The sequence below is a fragment of the Aethalodelphis obliquidens genome, unplaced genomic scaffold, assembly GCF_003676395.1.
Source record: "Aethalodelphis obliquidens isolate GAN/ISIS:26980383/991018 unplaced genomic scaffold, ASM367639v1 scaffold18, whole genome shotgun sequence".
Taxonomy (NCBI): domain Eukaryota; kingdom Metazoa; phylum Chordata; class Mammalia; order Artiodactyla; family Delphinidae; genus Aethalodelphis; species Aethalodelphis obliquidens.
In genome coordinates this window covers 794,162-810,365 of record NW_020837962.1, presented here as the reverse complement: position 1 = coordinate 810,365, position 16,204 = coordinate 794,162, and the positions used below count along the sequence as shown (strand labels likewise).

Sequence of the window (16,204 nt, the reverse complement as noted above, 5' to 3'; positions counted from 1 at the left end):
TGCCCTCTCAACATGGGGAGCCCATTTGTGACAGATTCTCCATTCTGTTGTCTAGATGTGTTCATGAGACAAGGTGCTGAGGCAACAGACTCTTTGTAGGCCAATCCAAGGGCCCATTCCAGACCCTCTGACCATACCTGAAGGAGCTGCCCTGCTCTAGTAACACTCAGCTCCTCCAACCGACCCCATCTCTCCTCCCCCCATCCACTGTTGATTGCAAAGAACTAAGGTGCAAGCTAAGTTAGGATGTACAGCCACCAGGACGTACTGTGTGGTTGATCCCCCTACTTCAGCAGAAAACAATTCATAACTCCTTTGAATTCAAACATAATCTCCACACTTAGGCCAACAAATCCCACGGAGATGGAGTAACCCCCATATCCCATCAATGGGCCCCTGGAGCTGGGCAGCCACCTCCTAAAATGCAGACTTTGCAAGGCAAAAATCAGAGGGGCGGTTACTACCACTTTTCTCTTCTGGGGTGAAAATAACAATAATACAAACCAAAGGCTGCCAACAAATTCACTCAATCTCAAACTTATTTTAAAGTAAAAATACAAATTAAAAAAAAAAAACAAAAAAAAAACCCAAAGGCTGATTTGTTCAGAAGGGATGGTTATTTCTCCTGGGAGACCTGATCTAGTAGCTCATTTAAAAAAAAAAAAGATGGAGAAATGGGTGAATCATTCCCTAAATCTGAATAATCACTTCAGTTATTCCAAAAAGTGAACTAAAGAATCGTAGAGAATGTGCACTGTCCCAGGTTTAACAATCACATTTCCTGCATTTTTAAATTGTTATTGAATTTCTCTTGGGATGTAATGAGTCCATTCTCCCTTCACCTCACTTTCACTGTTTAAAAAAAAACAACAAAAACTACCTTCTACTTAGAAGAATTCCAGCCAATAAAGGTGGAAGAAATGCTGAAACTAAAATGTAGCAATTTTGGAACTCTGAATAAAATAATGGGTCTTGACAATGACTATCAATGTTGCTAAAACATCAGACCATTGATTCTCAAACTTTCTTGTGCATCAGCTTCACCCGGGCAGTTGTGGAATCACAGATGGCTGGGCCCACCCCAGAGCTTCCGAGTCAGTAGGTCTGGGATGAGCCCAAGACCTGCATTTCTAACAGGTTCCCAGGTGATGCTGAGGATGCTGGCCTGGGGTCCACACTTTCAGACCCACTGTATTAGATGAAAAGCAGATGGCAAACTTTATAATGGATGGATCAGGCTGGCACCACCTATACCTACTCATTAACCTTAACATTGCAAAAACAAAGTCGATCAGAGGTTACGTGCCTCCAGAGGGGTTGCTCTAGGAAGTGCCACCACCACCAATGAAATATTCTTACAAAAAGGAAAATGGGGTGGGGTTGGGGGACCGAAGCCAACAAAGCCTCTGGATCTAACACCTATTTAAGGGAAATGCGGGGTACAGGGAACATGCCAAACAAGGCCACGGGCATGTGACAAAGCCCACAAGGTGGGAAAGCATAGGACAAATGACTCAGTTTCTTTAACTGGTAAAGTATTTTTAAAAAGGGTAACCTATAGATTAGAAAGGACTTTGGGACCCACAAAAGAAATGGGAGGAGGGTGGGGGTGAAATGATTGGCCTCATATGGAAGGTGAGTGACAGGAACCAAGGGGTATGTCATACTGTTCTCTCCACTTTTGCATATGTTTGAAAATTTTCATAATGAAAAAGTCTAACAAGTACAATAAAAGACAAACACTGATAGAGGCAGAGAAAGAACTCCCCTATCCTGTCAACATGCACATCCACACACGGAGCAAATCAGAAATAAAGGTACATTTTGCTGTCTTAAAAAGCCACGCTTTAGGGACTTTCCTGGTGGCGCAGTGGTTAAGAATCCACCTGCCAATGTAGGGGACACGGGTTCGAGCCCTGGTCCGGGGAGATCCCACATGCCGTGGAGCAACTAAGCCCGTGTGCCACAACTACTGAGCCTGCGCTCTAGAGTCCGTGAGCCACAACTACTGAGCCTACACGCCTAGAGCCCATGCTCCGAAAAGCCACCACAATGAGAAGCCCGCGCACCACAACAAAGAGTAGCCCCTGCTCGCTGCAACTAGAGAAAAGCCTGCGCACCACAAGGAAGACCCAACGCAGACAAATAAGTAAATAATTAAATAATTTTTTTTAAAAAAGCTACCCTTTAAATGAAAATCTTTGAGCAACTGAATGTAATTGTCAGAAAAACAAAAGTTTACTTGACAACCCCTCCGAAAAGAAAAATGGATGAGCTAATCAGGGAAATTTGAACACTGACTCAATATGTTTTATCCTAGGGAATTGGTTAAATTCTTTGGTGTGAAAATGGTACTGTGATTTCACCTATTTAGAGAGTCCTTTCCTTTTAGAGAAGTATTTCCTTTTAGAAGATCGTGAAGGGACTTCCCTGGTGGCGCAGTGGTTTAGAATCCACCTGCCAATGTAGGGGACATGGGTTCGTGCCCCGGTCCGGGAAGGTCCCACATGCCGTGGAGCAACTAAGCCTGTGGGCCACACCTACTGAGCCTGAGCTCTAGAACCCGCGAGCCACAACTACTGAGCCTGTGTGCCACAACTACTGAAGCCTGCGTGCCTAGAGCCCATGCTCCGCAACAAGAGAAGCCACCACAATGAGAAGCCCACGCATCACAACGAAGAGTAGCCCCCGCTCGCTGCAACTAGAGAAAGCCCGTGGGCAGCAACGAAGACCCAACGCAGCCATAAATAAATTAAAAAAAAAGAAAATCATATAGTATTTATAGATGAAATGATAAACCTGGGGTTTACCTCAAAATAATCAGGGCAGGGAGGAAATTTGGGTGGAGCCAGGATCGGCCCAGTGTTAATTGCTGGAGCCTCATGATGGAGTACCTGTAGGAGGGTTAAACTCTTCTGTCTACTATTTCATGACTGACATTTTCCTTAAAAGGAAAGATATTACTACGCAAAATTTATAAAACTATCTTCTACATGTAAGCAATGCCAATATCACACCACCTCCCACTTGGCTGTATGTCATACCCAGGACAGAGTTTTTTGAACACCAAACAGTGATACTTAACACCCCTGGCCTCCTCACAGGCCCTGGGCTAAATCCTTCACATGCAGGATCATCGAGCGACACCACCACAGCCTTAGGAGTTCCGTTTGATGGTCAGCTCCACCTTACAGACATGGAAACTGGGGCTCAAAGAGGTGAAGGAATCTGCCTGAGGTCACACAGCTAAAAAGTGGCAGAGCTGGGCTTCCCTGGTGGCGCAGTGGTTGAGAGTCCGCCTGCCGACGCAGGGGACACGGGTTCGTGCCCCGGTCCGGGAAGATCCCACATGCCGCGGAGCGGCTGGGCCCGTGAGCCATGGCCGCTGAGCCTGCGCGTCCCGAGCCTGTGCTCCGCAACGGGAGAGGCCACAACAGTGAGAGCCCCGCGTACCGCAAAAAAAAAAAAAAAAAGTGACAGAGCTGGGATCCGAACCCAGGTCTGATTCGAAGCCTGTGCTCTTCTGTCTCCTACACAAGCTTGATGGGCTTGTCAGAAGCTCAGTGGAGTATTTGCAATCAATGAACCGACCCTTTAAGGCACCTAGCACAGTGACCGGCACATAATAAACATTCAAAATGGGACCCAAATCAGATAAAGTGAACTATAACTCCACACCGCGATGAGAACAAAGCTCACAAACACTTGTGTGAAAGAAGGCAAACCCAAGAAGGACATACTGTGTGATTCTGTTTGCAGGCAGGACGTGAAGATGCTGCGAGCTCAGTTCCAGACCATCTCAATAAAGCAAATATCACAATAAAGCAAGTCACATGGATATCGTGGTTTCCCAGTGCTTATAAAGGTTATGTTTACACTATGCTGTCATCTATTAAGTGTACAACAGCATTATGTCGACTGTCTAATTATATCAACATACGCACCTTAATTAAAAATACTTGATTGCGAAAAAATGCTAACCATCATCTGAGCCTTCAGCGAGTCATAGTAGCAACAACAAAACCACTGATCACAGGTCACCATAACAAATATTGTAATGAAAAAGCCTTAAATATAGCAAGAATTACCAAAATGTGTCACAGAGACACAAAGTGAGCAAATGCTGTTGGAAAAATGGCACTGATAGACTTGCTCGACACAGATTTGCCATAAGCCTTTAATTTGTAAAAAAAAAAAAACAAAAAAACAACACAGTATCTGTGAAGGGCAATAACATGAGGTGTGCCTGTATATGAGGTTCAAAACCAGGCAAATCTAACCTAAGGTGGTAGATGTCAGATGTTGTAACTGGAAGTGTAGGACGTGATGGGGGTGTGTGGGGTTGATGTTCTGTTTCTTGATCTGAGTGCCAGTTACATGGGTGTGCCCACTTTGTGGAAATTCACCGGGCTGCATACCCACAGGGAGGTGTACTGTTCTGATATAAAGTACACTTCAATGAAAAAAAATTTTTTTCTTTTTATCTTTAATTACGGTAAAATACACATAATAAAATTCACCACCTTAAGCGCTTAATTGTGCAGTTCTGTAGTATAAGTACAATCAACGAAAAGTTTTTGAATGGTAGCCGAGTATACTCAGGAGGGTGGGGAGACATGTTTTATTTGTTTAGGGCAGCATGACAGCTAAGTGGGCTCTTTCTAATTACGATGTTGCTGAGTTGCCTTACAAATCAGAAAAAAAAGCAAAAACTACAACAGAAAAATAAAAGGACAGAGGAATTCCCACTGCCACGAACCCTGCCTAATCTAGGACTCAAAAATGCAAAGAAGATCAAGCACAAAGATTCAGTCTCTGTCCAGAAAAAGGAGAGAGGCTGGGTTGCTTCCCATGTCTTTGAAGTCTGACAGTCACGATGTGTGAAATCTGTTTTGGTCAAAAGAAAGAAGGAAAAGGGAAGAGGAGCTTGGCTTCACCCTAGAATGGCATTTCTCAGAGTGTGTTCCTGGGAACCCTAATCCCTCAAAATATTTGGGGTGGGGTGGGGCAGGATTCAGAGAGGTTGAGACACTCTTCAGAAATCAATTCTGGGGACTTCCCTGGTGGTCCAGTGGTTAAGACTCTGTGCTTCCAATGCAGGGGACGTGGGTTTGATCCCTGGTCAGGGAACTAAGATCCCACATGCCTTGAGGCACGGCCAAAAAAAAGAGAAAGAAATCGATTCTGTGGTCAAATCCATCTGAAAAGCGCTACACATCTACCCACCCCATCATTAAGAGGGAGAACTCCCATCGGGATATCCGAGGTCCTGACATCTGAAAGCTATTTCACTCCTTTGAGCCCATGGCTCTCAAAAACATTTAGCCGCAGACCTCTTTTTCCACCAAACACTGATTAAATCCCATAGATTTGTCCTTGAGAAAATGTGGTGAGCCTAGCAAATTAATATTATTAATATTAGTAATCATAGCTGCTGCTCTATCTTATTGAATGCCAGCTATTAACTCATTTAATCCCCTCAAAAAGGCTACGAGAAGCACCATTACCCCTGGTTTACAGATGAGGAAACTGAGGCACAGAGAGGTAAAGTAACTTGCCCATCATGGCACAGCTAGTTATGGTGGAATCTGAATAAAGATATACTTTCAAAGTGATCTTTTCTGCTTTGTCTACCTTCTTTGAAATAGGGAGAGAACTTGAGGACTGAAAGAAATACAGACACACACAGGACACACCCCGCATCGGTCTGCGGCAACTTGAAGTCTCCAGATAACTTGGTTTTATTGCCGCAAGGACTTGCCTCAGCGTGCACCCAGAGCCTTGAGTTTTTAAAATTTGGGGTAGTGGACAATCAAGCAAAAAGTGTCAGGTCAGACATTAGGTGAGGCACAGGGGGGAACGCAAAGCACTTTGCAAGACGGCAGCAGTGATCAGAGAGCACAATTCTCCATGCACTGAATGGAAGGAAAACTTGGTCTGCACCTCCCTGCTGCTAGAGCAGGGCTTCTCTCAACCTCGGCACGCTGACATTTGGGGCTGTTGACATTTGGGGCTGGATAATTCTTTGTTGGTGGGATAGATGGTGGGCAGAAGCCATGTAGCAGAGGGGGAGTGGTGGGCAGGCCGAGAGTGGGGGGGAGGGGGACTGTCGCATGTAGTTTAAGGCCATTAGTAGCATTTCTGGTCTCTACCCAATAGATGCTAGTAGCACACCCTCCCCACTCCAGTCATGACAACCAAAAATGTCTCCAGATATTGCCACATGTCCCCTGGGGGGAAAAATTGTCCCAACCAACCTGGAATGCCAAGTGTAGAAGGTCACATGGGTGGAGTGTGGGCACATGAGAGCAGAAAAGAGACAGACACCCAGACAGCCGAACCTCAAGGAGACTCCCCACCGACCTGGTTTCTTCCTCTCAAGCCTTCCTCCCCCCCCCACCCCCCGTCCAATGTCCTGCATCAGCTCTGAGAGCTGAAAGGACACCTTCAGGATCATTATACAGGACTGACGGATACTACCTACAGTTCATGATCAACGGCCTTAGCAACGCCTGACACTGCCGAGTGCGTCGGCTCCATACACAGTCCTGTATTCCTCACCAACAACACCCAGCTTCGTTCCTTGAGCGCAGACAAGCTGTTCATTAGCCTCTGTAAGACCACAGGGTTGCAAGTCCCCGTTCTGCGCCGAACCTGCTGGGTGAATCTGGGCAAGTTACTCTCCCTCTCTGGGCCTTGTGCTTTTCATTTGGGGATAGAAATGTGGAGGGCTGGCTAGCTGTAACATTTTTGTGTGTGTGTGTGTGGTACGCGGGCCTCTCACTGTTGTGGCCTCTCCCGTCGCGGAGCACAGGCTCCGGATGCGCAGGCTCAGCGGCCATGGCTCACGGGCCCAGCCGCTCCACGGCATGTGGGATCTTCCCGGACCGGGGCACGAACCCGTGTCCCCTGCATCGGCAGGCGGACTCTCAACCACTGTGCCACCAGGGAAGCCCCTAGCTGTAACATTTTATGATAACTGTGATTCCAGATCAAAGTGTTGAAGTTGAACCAACTGAGAATGTTTAACTATTTTAGCTTGTTTTAGCATCGGTTTTATTTTCCCCAGGGGAACTCAGGGGTAAAAGATCTTGCCCCTTCTGCTTCTCTATTAAAGGAAAATGAATAAAATACCCCAGAGCCCAAACAGTAACAGGATTTGCACATCATCAGGCCTAGTTAACAGCTTCCCTCAGTACTTTACTGCCAAGATTTTAGACCAGAGACACCAACCCAAATGTCCCTGGGGTCAGGTGAGCAATGCAAGGTGACCCAGGCTGGAGGTGGCTGGACAGAGCCCTCTGGTCCTGCCCAAAGAGCGTGGCAGCTTCTCAACTCCCGTTGGGGTGAGTGAGAATGTGGGCCCTGCATTGCCAGATTTCCAACAGACCCCGAAGTCTGCATTTAGGAATGAAATACCCACCCCTAAAGTTAAATCACTGCACATTCTGAATGCCATGCAGGCAAAATGAAAACACTCTGGGCTTGATCTAGAACACGAACCACCGGCTGGCAGGACCTCTGCAGAGGAGCAACTATTTCAAGGTCTGGCCCAGGTGTGGGAGGAGCCAAAGTGGAGAGGAAAGCAGGAAGGGGGTGGGCCCCCCAGATGCACCAGATCTCCAAGCCCCAAACTGTCCCCACGAGTAATCGGGACTCTAAATCTGTCATTAATAATAGGCACAATTATCACTGTGCTCTTTCTATTCATGGGATATCGGGCCAGGCAATCTATTATATACACCATCTTGCTATGTCTCCTAAGCGTCCAGCAAGGTGGGCATTATTTATTATTCCTATAAGACTATGGAGGTCCCGGAAGGTAAGTGAAAGTAAAGGCTTTTGCTTGTAAAAGTTGGAGCCGAGATCTGAACCCAGATCTGACACCTGATCTACTCTTAGCAAAAAGTCTCTTCCTTGCTTGAACTTCCTTGCATGGACTGGTCCCCGTGCCACTCCCCCACCAGCTGCACCCCCTTCTGATATCTGCCTAACTCATTAGAATACTGTTTTTAAAGTACCTCCAGAAGGAAGTTCTTATAATCAGTAAAGCTAAATTATTTTTACCTCCCCAAGAGAACTTGGTTAGCAAGAGGTCTGGTGGCTCTCACGGAGGATGCTTTGAGGATTAGAGAGAACTAGCCATTTCTGGCCCTAAAAGCCCTACTGTGTCTTGTGTCTTGCAACTCTGGCTTACCACAACTTAAAAGAAATGTAGTCTCCTATATGCCCATTTGAAGTTTAAATTTACAATGTCTTTAGAGGACTGTGTAGCAATATCTATCCATTTTCAATGTGCATGCTCTGTAACTTAGCAAATTACATTGCCGGGAATTTATCCTACAGATAAACTCATGTAATTAGACATAAATAGATACACAAAGATGGTCCCTGAAGTCCTGTTTATATGGTGGAGTGAAGCTGGTATGTTTCAATAAGAGGTTGTTTCAGTAAGATGCTATCCTTCCACATAATAGAATATTATGCAGATGATAAAAAGAAACACCACAATGTGCTGATATAGAAAGATGAAGATATGTAATCAAGTGAAAAAAAACACCTAATTTACAATGCCAATATTCGTGCAAAAGAGGAAGATTTGACATAGAAAAGTTTTGGAAAGATGTGCAAGAATACATTAACCATGTTTATATCAATATCTAAAGATGGGGAAGAGCGGAGAGGTGGGGAAGGAGAAAGAGGGTCAGGAATTCTACCTGGAGACCAGGGAATGGCTATAATGACCCACAGGGGTCTCAGACACTGGCCCCTTCTGTGATTCTGTATCGTTTGCTGCATGCTTCACCAGCAGAGGGAAGGAAGTTCAAGCCTGCATGGGTGAGCAGGAGGCGAGCACTATGGTCCTTCCTCAGGGACTTTGATGAGGGCTGTTCCTCCTTAACCCCCAAATCACTGATGCAACTCAGAGATGCCCAACTTCCCCCTGCAGGAACAACGGGCAGCGCTAGCTTCTTCCTCCATCATCTGATCCCTTACAAAAGTTTCTTCAAAGTCAACTATTCAAAACAGAACAAAACAAAAATTTCCTTCAAATTCCGACTTGGCCTTTTCCAAACTCAGCCTTTCCCCCATGGTGTGGCCATAGTTAACTGTGTTTAAAGGTCAGGGGTAGAGGGAAGAGACCCCTGGTAGCAAAAGAGTCACCGTGGAAGCCAGACAGCCTCCTCCCACTCACAGGTGAGCTCTTAAAAGGTGCCCTCGAGACCCTAAATGAATTAAAAAAGGGCCAATAAACCTGGTATCAGTCATGTTCCTGACACAGGTGAGGAAGTGGGTCTATATTCGAGTGGAAGAAGAATAGGAACTGAGTTTATGAAAAGACATTACACAAAAAGAAAATTAAGGGCAAGTTTCTCTTTTACGGAAAGACTATACCATAGGGTTCCTGGTTCTGCCAAGTACCAGATGGGTTACACTGAGCAAGATCCTTAAGGTCTCTGGTCATGTATGTTATAAATAACCATCCACAGAAGTTCACCAGGGGCCAGACACTGTGCTGAATCCTTCATATGCATGATCCCCTTGAATCCTCCCAAAAGGGCAATCCCTTAGGCTCTGCAGTTAGAAAGAGCTAGGTCTATGGAATCTTGTCTTCCTCATTGGCTAGTCGAGCTATCTTGAGCAAGTTATTCAGACTCCACATTTGTAAAACAGGGCCAATAATAATAGCATCCATTCCAAAGGGCTGTTGTAAAGACTTAGAAACATGATGCCTGTAAAGGATTCAGTGTGTTGTCCAGCAAAAGTGATCAACTAACATTAGCTATTCTCACGAGCCCCATTTTATGGATGGGAAAACTGAGGTTTGGGAAGGTCAACCTGCATGATTTCTAAATTTGCTTGTGATGTTCTCGGATTCCAGTGGACTTAAAATTGGATGTGGTTTTCCAGAAAAATCTAATGTGTATCCAATTTTAGAAGTACATGGTTGTGCCTAACAGCATAAAATCCACCTGTTTGGATTCAATACACTGAGGAAAGGAGAAGACAACTTTCCCACCCCAAAAATAAAACTTCCAAATAAGAGAGAGTAGGGAAAGGTAATCCCCCTTTCCTCCCAAATGTTTTCTCCTCTGGACTCCCCGACTTGTTCCCAAAGGGGAAGGACAAGGGCAAAGAAATCTCCAGAGGCATGACCAACAAAGCTGCAATACAAGGCTAATTTGTGAGGGGGCCCGAGGATGGCCTCATGGAAAACGCTACCATAAATGGGCATGTTTGCCTCAATCTCAGCCCTCACACAGAAAAGTAAGGATAACAAATCCATAACAAATACCTTGTACGGAATAACACGTCTAATTCAGACATGATAATAAGATACACAGTGTTTACGAGCCCTAGAAGCTTCTCGAGGAAGGCCCGGCTAGTTCACGTTTTGGACTCTTGGGATGGCAGCCCACCTAATCTAGTCATCGGGCCAACTAGATGACCCCGCCACAGGGGACAAACAGTGCATTTTATTTTAAATTTGCAAAAAGTCAGTTTATGTTTTCTTAAAAGAGATGATAAGCACTTGCCTTACTGGACACATCTGGTCCCATCAGAAACCTGATTCCAACAGAGTTTTTGTTCATGGTAAAGAAAAAAGATGGCGGGGTCAGGGGTATAGAATTAGCATCAGACAGACACAGGAATGGGATCCACCACTTGTTAGCTGTGAGACACTGGGCAAATTACTTAACCTCTCTGAGCCTCAGCTACCTTGTATACTAAACAGGCATCATGATGACTCCCTTAAAACGTTGTTGCAATGATTAAATGAGATCAATTAAGTCAAACGGTGCTACAGTGCATGGCACGTAAGTGCTCTGTCAATGGTAGTTTATCTCAATGCGAAAGCACCAAGGAAAGACTGCATTTCCTTCCATGGATCTTCAATATCCTATTTCACACACTGCTATCTAACAACTTTCAGTTCTGCTTCTTTAAGCTCCTTCTCTGTATAAAATGGCCACTTTGCAATTTAATCTATCTATTCTTAATACTGTAGTAAATGCTCCCTTTCTTGGGGTTTCTAAATATTTACTTTTACTTCTTGATAAGTATGGCTTTGAATGGTGCCTTTCCTCAAGCAGCCAAATCCCCACCAGCTCTCAGTGCAGAGAGAGAACATACAACAGGCAGTAGCCACTTTCTCTCACTTTGCCCACTTAGTAGGACATGAGAGTAACATGTGTACTGGATGCTCTGCAGGAAATCCCAGCCCAATCTTTGCTAATGCACCTGCAGACTTTGTAAGAAAATGTGGACTCTGGCACCCTTCTGAGTATTTGAGGCCCTTGTGGTCAACCTGGATGAGATTTTTAAAAATCTGGGGGGGGGTGTCTGGAAGAAAATCAAGCTGTAATAAATAAACTGGATCATAACCAGCTTATCACCCAAGGGTTATCAGCAGGCATCCTCTAGAGTGAGGAAAAAACACTCCCCTTTCTGCCCATGTGTTTTTAACTGATATAATTAACAGAACTAAGCAAGCTCCACTGGAAGCCATACTTTGCCTGCCTATGTGATAGGAAGTAACTTTTCAGTGAAGCTCAGCTGCACCCTTTTTGTGGCCAGAATAAAAGAAGCCTGGCTGTTCAAGCCAGACCTCTGTGATTTCTAAGGGAGCACATCTCTCAGATTTGCCTCATAACAAGAATCATCTGGGACTCATATATATCGGGAACAGTTTTTCTGAAGATTCTAGTGTAACGGAAGCTGGGCCCGGGCATTATTTTTAATAAGTACTCCCAAGGTGGTACTTATCATTGGTTACCTTGGGAGATGCTGGTTTGGGGGAAATCTAGGATGATGGGGCAGAGAGAAATGAAAATTGTGAACCCCCAGCCCCATAGTCCTTAAGAAGAGGTCAACAGATGCTCCTCACTGCTCCCCAGCCCCTGTAGGATGTCTTCTAGGATCCTTAAACCCTCTACTCAATTTCCCTTCCCCCACCAGGACCACATACTTACAGATCTCCAACTTGGGGGAGAGCGGAGAAGAAACTGGATGGAGAGCTCCTATCTGGCACACCTCCCAGGCAGGGGCGTCCAAACCTTCTCGCTCGCCTGGGACGCCTCTCTTTATAGACACGGAGCTGCCCGCGGGAGGGAAAGGGGAGGCGGTGGAGGGGGCGGAGTGGGTGTGAGTCTCGCGCTGCTCCCTCCGCAGCGCCACCTGCAGGGTCCGAAAAGCGCGGCTTTGGTCCAGGCCTCGCGCGCACCTGTCGCGGCGCCCGTAGAGGGGCGCACCCAGGCGGCGGCGCAGGGGGGAGCGGGGGGCCGCAGGGCTCCCGGGAAAGGCGCAGTGGGCAGAAGCGTTCGGGGCCAGTGTCTGACCCGGGTTCTGGGACAGTCACCGAGACTCCGGGTCCCTAAAGAAAGGGGTTGAGCGGCCGGCGTCTATAGGGGATGCTTGAGAATTTCTCCCTTGAGTCAGCTCTAGCCTCACGGGCTTTAACCGCTTCCTCCGCGTGGCGGGAACTGTGGGGGGCCCGAGTTGACACCTCCTCTCCCCGCTCGCCATTTTTCTTCGTCCCCCACTACCTGGAAAGGGCCTGGCCGTGCTGCGTGAAGGGTGGGGAAAGGGGATTTTTTGAACTTTGCAAAGTACAAGGCAAGACCCCCCAACTCTGCTGGGAATTGTGCAGAAAGGGGAAGTTTTTACTTTTCCCAACTTGGCATCCCCACCTCCACCCACAAGCAAAAAAAAAAAAAGAGGCCCAATTGTTGTGACTTCAGGTCCTGGTGTGCCATTCGCTGGCTGTGTGACCTCAGGCAAGTCATTTCCCTTCTCTGAGCCTCAGTGTCCGAAGCTGAAAAGTGTGTGTGTGTGTGTGTGTGTGTGTGTGTGTGTGTGTGTTTGTGTATAATTACGTAATTTGCAAGGTGCATGTCAGGATCCAAACAGAATGTGGGTGCCAGGCGCTCTTGAAAGTTCTCTTCACCTGTTCCTCCCCGCCCGAAGAAATTCTTGAAAATGAAGCTGCCTGAAAGTTTTCTCTCTCTCCCTCCCTCTTAGTACCACTCCCTTACCCCGTGTCCGCCCCACCCCCTCCTGTGTGTCTGACACCGTGTCTCTCCATCACCGTTTCTGTCTTGTTCTGCCTTTTTTCTCTCTCTATGTCTCCGTCACTCTGCCCACCGCTGTCTCCTTCTGTCCCTCTGTCTCACTCTGTCTCTGGTCTCTGTGTCTCTGGCTCCAGATCTCCCTCCCTCTCTCGCTCTCTCCATCTCTCTCCATCTCTCTCCACTCTGTCATATGCACGCACACAGGCCATAAAAGGAAGCCGCGGCGGTGGGCTGGCCCCGCGCCAGGCCGGGGACCTGCGGGCAGCCGGGCGCCCCGCTCCCCGCCTGGCCCGGCTCCGAGGTTCCCGGCCGGTCCTCCCTACCCGGGCGGGCGGGAAACAACCCAAAAAGGGCAGGCTCAGGCTCCTTCCTGCAGGAATTCCCAGCGCCGCATACCAGCCCGGGGCTGCCGCTCCCCCTGACTAAATATGGTGCCGAGCGGCCTCCCGGCGCCCCGCGGAGGTTGAGGGGGTGGCATCCGAGACCAGCGGGGTGGGAAGGGGACCCTTCTGCTCCCGGCAGAGCCAGAAGGGGGCAGCCCCCAGTCCCCCGTGGGTCCCAGCTGCTTCCAGCCAGAGGGTTTACAGACAGGGTTAAAGATGTTGGAAGACCCTTACCAGGCTCTGTGCTTGGCACTCGCCCCAGTCTTATCCAACAAACCCTCCCCCAGCCACGAGGCCGGGTGATGGTGGGGCCTTTATTAATACCCCCATTTTGCAGGTGAGAAAACTGAGGCCCTGGAGGAGTGAAGGGATTTGCCTGAGCCCTTACTGGGTCCAGAGCCCACTGTTGCCATGATTCACTCTTGAGACTTTAAGGGGAAATGCCCAGGACAATTAGCCTTGAGGCTAAAGACTCCTCTCTGAGGTTAGATAACTAAGTTTGAATCTGCCAGTGCCATTTTCTAGCTATTTGGCCCTGTGCCTCAGTTTCCCTACCTGTAAAATGGGAGGAACATCAGTCACTTCTTCACTTCCCAGCTGTTTGTAAACAGTCCTTGAGATGATCCATGTAAAATGAACATAGTACACTGCTTCATGTTAGCTGCTATTATTCAAAACAAACATGAAACCAAGCAGAGTTGCACCAGGCCTGGGGGACGTCATAATGGTGAGGGCCTGTCCTGCCCTCTGTTTCCTGCAGGCTACCAGTCTCCTCTGTAGAGTTCTGCATCTCAGACCCTCTCGGTCCCTTCATCCCTCCAACATCTTGTCTGCTTTTCACCCCTGAAAACACGCAGGCCCAGCTCTCTACCCAACAATGGGCCTAAGTCAGAGAGTCAAAAACAGCCAACATTCAGTTGGCTGGGACGTTAGGGGTTAAGTTCTTCAGAAAGTGATGAATGCACTGCTTCCCCACGTGCCTTTTAATGTCTGCACTGTAAAAGGAGTGGAAATCCTCTCTGCGTTAGTACAGAGCTGATGTGGAGCAGAGAATAGGAAGGGGGAAAAACTGAAGTTGATCATCCCCTTCCCATCCTGGAAAGATAACCCAGAGCAGGCCATCAGTCTTAACTTGCTGGCCTCAGAGTAAAAACAGGCACTTTTCTGGAGGCGTTAACGATATTCCAAAGGGGTGCATTTGATTCTTTAAAGAATTTGGTAACTTTTAAAAGAAAATAATTATAATAAATTATCAATAAATGAAGGCTTTATAACAGACACTGAATTGTACTACATTATCGAACCTAATCCTTATAACAACCCTATAAAGTACTTAAACTTTTTTTTCCCATTTTGCTGTGGAGAAACCAGGTTCGGTGAGTGAAATAATCAGCCAGTTTAGCACAGCTAGTTAATGGTAGAGCAGGGATCCCAACCCTGCCTTTGTGATGGAGTCTAGGGTAAGTAGGTGAGAACTCTGAGGTTTTTAACTCATGATCTGCTAAGCACCAGCCAGGCAGCCACAGGATTGTCAGTGAACCTCTCTAAGCCTGTGTTTTCTCAAAGCACAGATGGTCAGAATCTTTGCCTCAACATGGAAAGTGTTTCATACCCTTCTGGTATACTCTAGAAGTACTTAGGGACAGTGTGTGCACATAATAGTCATTCAATAAATATCTGTCCAATGCAGAAGCTCAGATGTTTGAATCTTCAAAATCAGATGCCTCCATTTTATTTCTCATGGCTCAAAAAGCCAGTTAAAGATAGAGGGGGAAAGTTACCTTCAAAAAACATTACTGTGGGGCTTCCCTGGTGGCGCAGTGGTTGAGAGTCCGCTTGCTGATGCAGGGGACACGGGTTCGTGCCCTGGTCTGCGAAGATCCCACATGCCGCGGAGCGGCTAGGCCCGTGAGCCATGGCCGCTGAGCCTGCACGTCCGGAGCCTGTGCTCCGCAACGGGAGAGGCCACAACAGTGAGAGGCCCGCGTACCACAAAAAAAAAAAAAAAAAAAAAAAACATTACTGTGACTGTCAAGTAAGTTTCCCTGGCATGTCTTCTGTGAGGCGCTGGGTACTGGGAGTTTCCATGAACTCATGGAACAAGATAGCAGTGGGGAAATTCCACTCTCAGCGTCTTTTTTTTTTTTTTTAATCAAATAGCTTTGATTTTGCTACTAGGTTCAAAAACTTCCAAAGTATGATTCCCTCCAGTTTCTAATAACATCAAAAACTGGGGGGCTTCCCTGGTGGCGCAGTGGTTGAGAGTCTGCCTGCCGATGCAGGGGACACGGGTTCGTGCCCCAGGCCGGGAAGATCCCACATGCCGCGGAGTGGCTAGGCCCATGAGCCATGCCCGCTGAGCCTGCATGTCCGGAGCCTGTGCTCCGCAACGGGAGAGGCCACAGCAGTGAGAGGCCCGCATACTGCAAAAAAAAAAAAAACTGGGTCCAAGCATGGCTTGTCCTTCACAATTATTTAAAAGTGCATCAGCACTCGAGTCATCCAGCTCAAGATCTGCACAGGACTCTGCCTCCTTGCGAATAAAGGGCCATCTTTCCCGACCACAAGCACGGTTCCGCTCCAACTCTCCTGTGCAGAAGCACTTGGTTTCACTCATCATGGCCCCCACGTTTCTCCAGGCTCAAGACCGAATCACACAGTAACTTGCAGTGCTCTTTCCTTTATCACCAGTTTCCAGCTCCAGTGTCTTGGTAACTCCGGATTCTCTATCAGGAAAGTCCTAAAATT

The 16,204-nt window shown here is 47.3% G+C and overlaps 1 protein-coding gene across 3 annotated transcripts in view; it reads right to left on the bottom strand.

The window, feature by feature from the left end:
- Positions 1 to 12,046, bottom strand: part of MYH11 (myosin heavy chain 11) — a 127,950-nt gene extending 115,904 nt beyond the window's left edge. For all 3 annotated transcript variants that reach the window (XM_027117292.1, XM_027117294.1, XM_027117293.1), the window contains exon 1: positions 11,976 to 12,046. The gene's annotated coding sequence lies outside the window, so the exon portion shown is untranslated. The remainder of the gene's footprint in view (positions 1 to 11,975) is intronic.
- Positions 12,047 to 16,204: the final 4,158 nt, after the last annotated feature.